At 36.5% G+C, this 6,000-nt stretch overlaps 1 pseudogene; it reads left to right on the forward strand.

Moving 5' to 3' along the window:
• The window catches only part of LOC123819451, a 163,378-nt pseudogene extending 157,635 nt beyond the window's left edge, over window positions 1-5,743 (forward strand).
• The last annotated feature ends 257 nt before the right edge of the window (window positions 5,744-6,000 follow it).

Consider the following 6,000-nt stretch of genomic DNA (forward strand, 5'->3'; position numbering starts at 1 on the left):
TGGTGCAAACCACTGATTTGAGTCCCAGTTTCCTTCCCATCACTGTTGGTTCCCTATGCATTTCCGTTTATTTCACTTTTCACAGCCTTCACTTTTTCCTTTATTTTGTGACCATACTCCACCATTTCTGTGAGCATCCTGATTATCAGTGTTTTGAACTCTGTATCTGATAGGCTAGCTATCTCTTTATCACTTAGTTCTCTTTTTTTCTGGATCTTTGATCTGCTCTTTCATTTGGGCCATATTTTTTTTGTCTCAGTGTGCCTGTTACATTGTAAGGGGAAGACCCTTAGGTTTTGCCAGAGTGGGGGCAACCCACATTGATATGTTGTGATGCTGTGTGTGGGGAGGGATTAGAGAGGGAATAATACAGCTTGCTTGGCTCTTGGCCAGCTTTTGGTCACTTCCTCTGCCCTTCACAAAGGAATTGGGACCTTCTGGTGCTGATTAGTAGGTGGGTGGGTTTGTGTACATTCTAGGACCCTTTGAATCTAACAAACTCTCCTGTGAGGCTGGGAGTTTTCCCTGCCGCTGCAACCCCCATAGGTTTTTTCAGTCAGAAGTTTTGAAGCTTTATTTCCCTGCACTGGAGCCCTGGGTTGTGCCATCTGTCTCCCCAGCTGTTTCTCCCCATTTATCCACATGCAAATGTGGGACTACCCAGTCCACTAGCCACTGCCTCACCCACATGGTCCTCCAGGTGCCACCTTGCTGCAAGTCCTCTCCACCGCAGCTGCTCCTCTCTGCCCCTCTTACTGGTCTGCATGAATGTTTCTCCTTTAACTCATGTCAGACTTCCATACAATTCAATTTTCTGGCAGCTCTGGTTATTTCTTCTTTTTAAATTTACTGTTGTCCTTCATTTGGTTGTTCAAGGAAGCAAAGTGTATCTACCTATGCCTCCATCTTGACCAGAAGTCCAGAGAAAGCATTTGACAAAATTTAACATCATTTTATGATTAAATAAACTCTCAACAAGTTGAGTGTAGAAGAAATGTAACTTAACACAATAAAGGCCACAGCAAACATCATACTTAATGGTGAAAGACTGAAAGTCTTGTTACCATGATCATGAAGAAGACACCACTCCTATTTAACATAGTGTCAGAAATCCTAGTCAGAACAATTAAGTAAAAACAAAACATCCAAATTAGAAAGGAAGAAATGAAACTGTCTTTGTTTGCAGATGATAGGTTTTTATATATTAAAAAACACTGAAGATTCCACCAAAAACTATTATAAGTAATAAACAAATTCAATAAATCTGCAGGATATAAAAGTCAATATTCAGAAGTTAGTTGTGTTTTTATATACTAAGAATGAATTATATGAACAAAAGTTAAAGGAAACAATTCCATTTGCAGTAGCATCAGAAATAGTTAGGAATAAATTTAACCAACAAGATTAATGATCTGTACATTAAAAATTACAAGAAATGAAACAAATTAAAGAAGACACAAATAAATGGAAAGATATCCTGTGTTAATGGATCAGAATTAATATTGTTAAAATGTCCATAGTGTTCAAAGCCATCTATAGATTCCACACAATCCTCATCAAAATTCCAATTATATTTTTTAAAAATATAGAAGAAATATATTAAAATTTGTATGGAACAACAAAAATCTTAGAATAGTCAAAGCAATCCTTAGAAAGAACAAAATCTGAGGCTTTACAATGAACTATTTCAAACTTTATTGCAAAACCATAGTGATCAAAAGTATGGTACTGACATAAATAGACCCATTTACCAATGGAACAGAATTAAAGGCCCCCAAATAAACCCACACATGTACAGTCAACTAATGTATAACAGCAAAGCCAAGAAGACTTAAACGGGAAAAGAGAGCCTCTTCAATAAGAGGTGATGGGGAAAATGGATAACTACAGGTACAAAAATGAAATTGGAACTCTGTCTTGAAGCCCTCATCAAAATTAACTTGAAATGGATAAAGACTTAAATGTAACACTCAAAAGTTAAAACAACTTGAAAAATATATAGGAAAAAAGCTCTTTAACATTGGTATTTGCAAAGATTTTTTTAGATATAACATTAAAAGTGAAAGCAACAAAAGCAAAAATAAACAAAAGGTACTACATCAAGCTGAAAATCTTCTGTATCACAAAAGACACAATTATTAAAATGAAAACTGTCTTTGTTTGTAGGCATCCTACAGAATGGGAGAAAATATTTCAAAACTATCTATCTGATGAGGGTTAATAGTCAAAATATATGAGGAACTCATACAGCTCAATATAGAAAACAATCTGCACTGTTGGTGAGAATGCAGACTGGTGCAGCCACTGTGGAACACAGTATGGAATTTCCTCAAAAAATTAGAAATGGAACTTCGTTTTGATCTAGTGATTCTACTGCTGGGATTATACCCTAAGAATCCTGAAACGCCAATCCAAAAGAACTTATGTACCCCAATGTTCATAGCAGCACTGTTTACAATAGCCAAGTACTGGAGAAAGCTTAAGTGCCTATTGGTAAGTGACTGGATAAAAAAAATGTGGTACATTTACACAATGGAATATTATACAACAGAAAGAAAAAAGGAACTCCTACCTTTCATGAGAGCATGGATGGAACTGGAGAGTATTTTGCTAAATGAAATAAACCAGGCCCAAAAGACAAATACCATATGATCTCACCTATAAAAGGAACCTAATGAACAAAACAAACAAATAAGCAAAATAGAACCACAGGCATGGAAACAAGGAACAGACTGACAGTGACCAGAGGAGAGGGGGAGAGGGATAAGCAGGGAAATAAGGGGAAGGACCTAGTGAAGGAACAGGTGTAAATGACCCATGGACATGAACAATGGGGTGTGGATTGACTGTGGGAGCAGGGGAGAGCAACTGGGAAAAATTTGAACAATTGTAACAGAACAACAATAAAAAAAGTAAATAAATAAAAATGAGAAAAGGACTTGAATAAATATTTCTTCAAAAAAGACATACAACTGGCTGGTGTGGCTAAGTAGATTGAGCACCAGCCTGCAGACCAAAAGGTCACCAGTTCATTTCCCAGTCAGGCCATATTCCTGAGTTGCAGGCCAGGTCGGACTCCCAGTAGGGGGTGTGTGAGATGCAACCACACACTGATGTTTCTCTTCCTCTCTTTCTCCTCCCCATCCCCTCTCTCTAAAAATAAATAAATAAAATATTTTTTAAAAGATATACAAATGACCAACATGTACATGAAAAGATGTTCAACATCACTAATAATGAGGAAAATGCATATGAAAACAACAGTGAGAAATCACCTCACATCTGTTTGAATGGCAATTATCAAAAAGACAAGAGAAGTGTTGGTGAGGCTATGGAGAAAATTCATGTTGGTGGGAATATAAACTGGTACAGTAACCATGAAAAACAGCATGGATTTCCCCTCCCCCTCCGAAATTAAAAAATAAAACAACCATATGATCCAGCAAGTTAACTTCTGGATATATATTGGAAGGAAATGACAACACTATTTTGAAGAGAGATATCTGCATGCCCCCATATTTGTTGCAACATTGTTTACAATAGCCAAGACTTGGAAACAACATAAATGTCCATTAATGGATAAATGAATATAGAAATGCGATATACCTATAATTCAGCCATAAAAAAGGAGAAAATTCTGTCTTATGAAACAACATGGATGGACCTTGAGGGCATTATACTAAATGAAATGTCACACTGAATAGTTGTTGCCAGGGCCTGAAGGATGGGATAAATGGGGAGATATTGCTCAAAGGGTACAAACTTCCATGTTTAAAATGACTAAGTTCTTGGGATTTGGTGTACAGCATAGTAACTATTATTAACAATACCATTATATTCTTCAATTTTATTAAGGGATTAAATCTTAAATATTATCACCACACACACAAACGTAACTATGTGAGGGGATAGAGGTGTTAACTAACCTTATTGTGGAGATTACTTTGTAATGTGTACATGTATTCAATCATCACATTGTACATCTTACACTTAGATATGTTATATTTCAATAATATCTCAATAAAGCTGGTGGGAAAGGTACAAGGAACATAGTTGCTGGACTGTATGGCAAGATGATGTTTAACTTTCTAAGAAACTACCAAACTGTCTTCCAAAGTGGTTGTACCATTTTACATTCCCATAAGCAATGAATGAGAATTCTTATTGCTCCACATGTTTGTATTTGGTATGGTCAGTGTTTTGGATTTTAGCCATTCTTAAAGGTGTGTAGTAGAATATAATTTTTAATGTGCAATTCATTAATTATGTATGATTTTGACCATCTTGTCACGTACTTACTTGCCACCTGTATGTCTTTTTTGGTGTATTGTCAATTCAGATCTTTTCCCACTTCTTAAATGGATTGTTTGTTTTCTTATTGTTGAGTTATAAGGAATCTTTGTGTATTTTAAATGCAATCCCTTATTAGATTTTCTTTCCAAATATCCTCTCCAAGCCTGTGGCATGTCTTTTCATTCCATGAACAGTGTCATTCACTGATCAAAAGTTTTTAAATTTAATGAAATCTAACTTACAAAATTTTTTCATGGATCACCTGTTTAGTGTTTTGTCTAAAGAATCTTTACCAAACTCAAAGTCATTTAGATTTTCTCTTATCTTATTTTCTACAAGTTTTATTATTTTCAATTTTGTATATGCCTATCTTTATTTTGAGTTAATGGTTGTGAGAGGTGTGAGGTCTGTGCTTAGATTAATTTTTTTGTATGTGGACATCCATTTGTAACCTTTGTTGAAGATGGTCCTTTCTCCACTGAATTGCCTTTATTCATTTATCAAAGATCTGCCTTATGATTTTTGCAGAGCTTCTTCCAGCCTTTCAAGTTCCCTTCTGTCAGATTCTCCAACTTATCTCACAGCTTGGTTCCCAAATGCCAGTCTTCACTCCCACCCCTAACAAAGAAACCGAGACCTCCTCCTGCCCCCAAGCCAGAGAAGAAGTCAACTTCTCTGGATTTGCCAACAGAAGAAAAAGAAGAGCAAGAAACAATTGAACATATTGATGAAGTACAAAATGAAATAGACAGACTTAATGAAAAAGCCGCTGAGGATATTTCAAAAGTAGAACAGAAATATAACAAACTCCACCAAGCATTTTTTCAGAAGAGGTCATAATTGATCACCAAAATCCCAAATTTTGGTGAAACAACATTTGTCAACCATCCACAAGTGTCTGCACTGCTTGGGGAAGAGGATGAAGAGGCACTGCATTATTTGATAAGAGTTGAAGTGACAGAATTGAAGATATTAAATCAGGTTACACAATAGATTTTTATTGTGATGAAAATCCTTAATTTGAAAATAAAGTTATCTCCAAAGAATTTCATCTGAATAAAAATGGTGATCCATCTTCAAAGTCCACTGAAATCAAATAGAAATTTCAAAAGGATTTGATGAAACATTAAAGTGAAACACAATAAAGCCAGCAGGAAAAGTCAGCATGAGTAACTAGAGAGCTTTTTTACCTGGTTTACTGACCATTCTGATGCAGGTCCAGATGAGTTAGGAGAAGTCATCAAAGATGATATTTAGCCAAATCCATTACACTATTACTTGGTCCCCTGATATGGATGATGAATAACAGGAAGAAGAAGAAGAAGAGGAAGAAGAAGAGGAAGAAGAAGAAGAAGAAGAAGAAGAAGAGGAAGAGGAAGAAGAAGAAGAAGAAGAAGAAGAAGAAGAAGAAGAAGAAGAAGAAGAAGAAGAAGAAGAAGAAGAAGAAGAAGAAGAAGAAGAAGAAGAGGAAGAAGAAGAAGGAGAGGAGGAGGAGAGGGAGGAGGGGGGAGAAGGGGAGGAGAAGGAGAAGAAGAGGAGGAGGGAGGAGGAGGGGGGAAGAGGGGAAGGAGAGGGTGGAGGGGAAGGAGGGGGAGGAGAAGGAGGTTGGAAGATATTGATAAAGAAGGTGATTGGAATGAAGGTGAAGAAGATGAAGACAATAATGAGGGGAGGAAGAAGGGGAAGATGAAGGAGATGACTAGTTGA

Source organism: Phyllostomus hastatus, unplaced genomic scaffold (assembly GCF_019186645.2).
Source record: "Phyllostomus hastatus isolate PE091 unplaced genomic scaffold, TTU_PhHast_1.1 phas_contig_312, whole genome shotgun sequence".
Classification (NCBI taxonomy): Eukaryota; Metazoa; Chordata; class Mammalia; order Chiroptera; family Phyllostomidae; genus Phyllostomus; species Phyllostomus hastatus.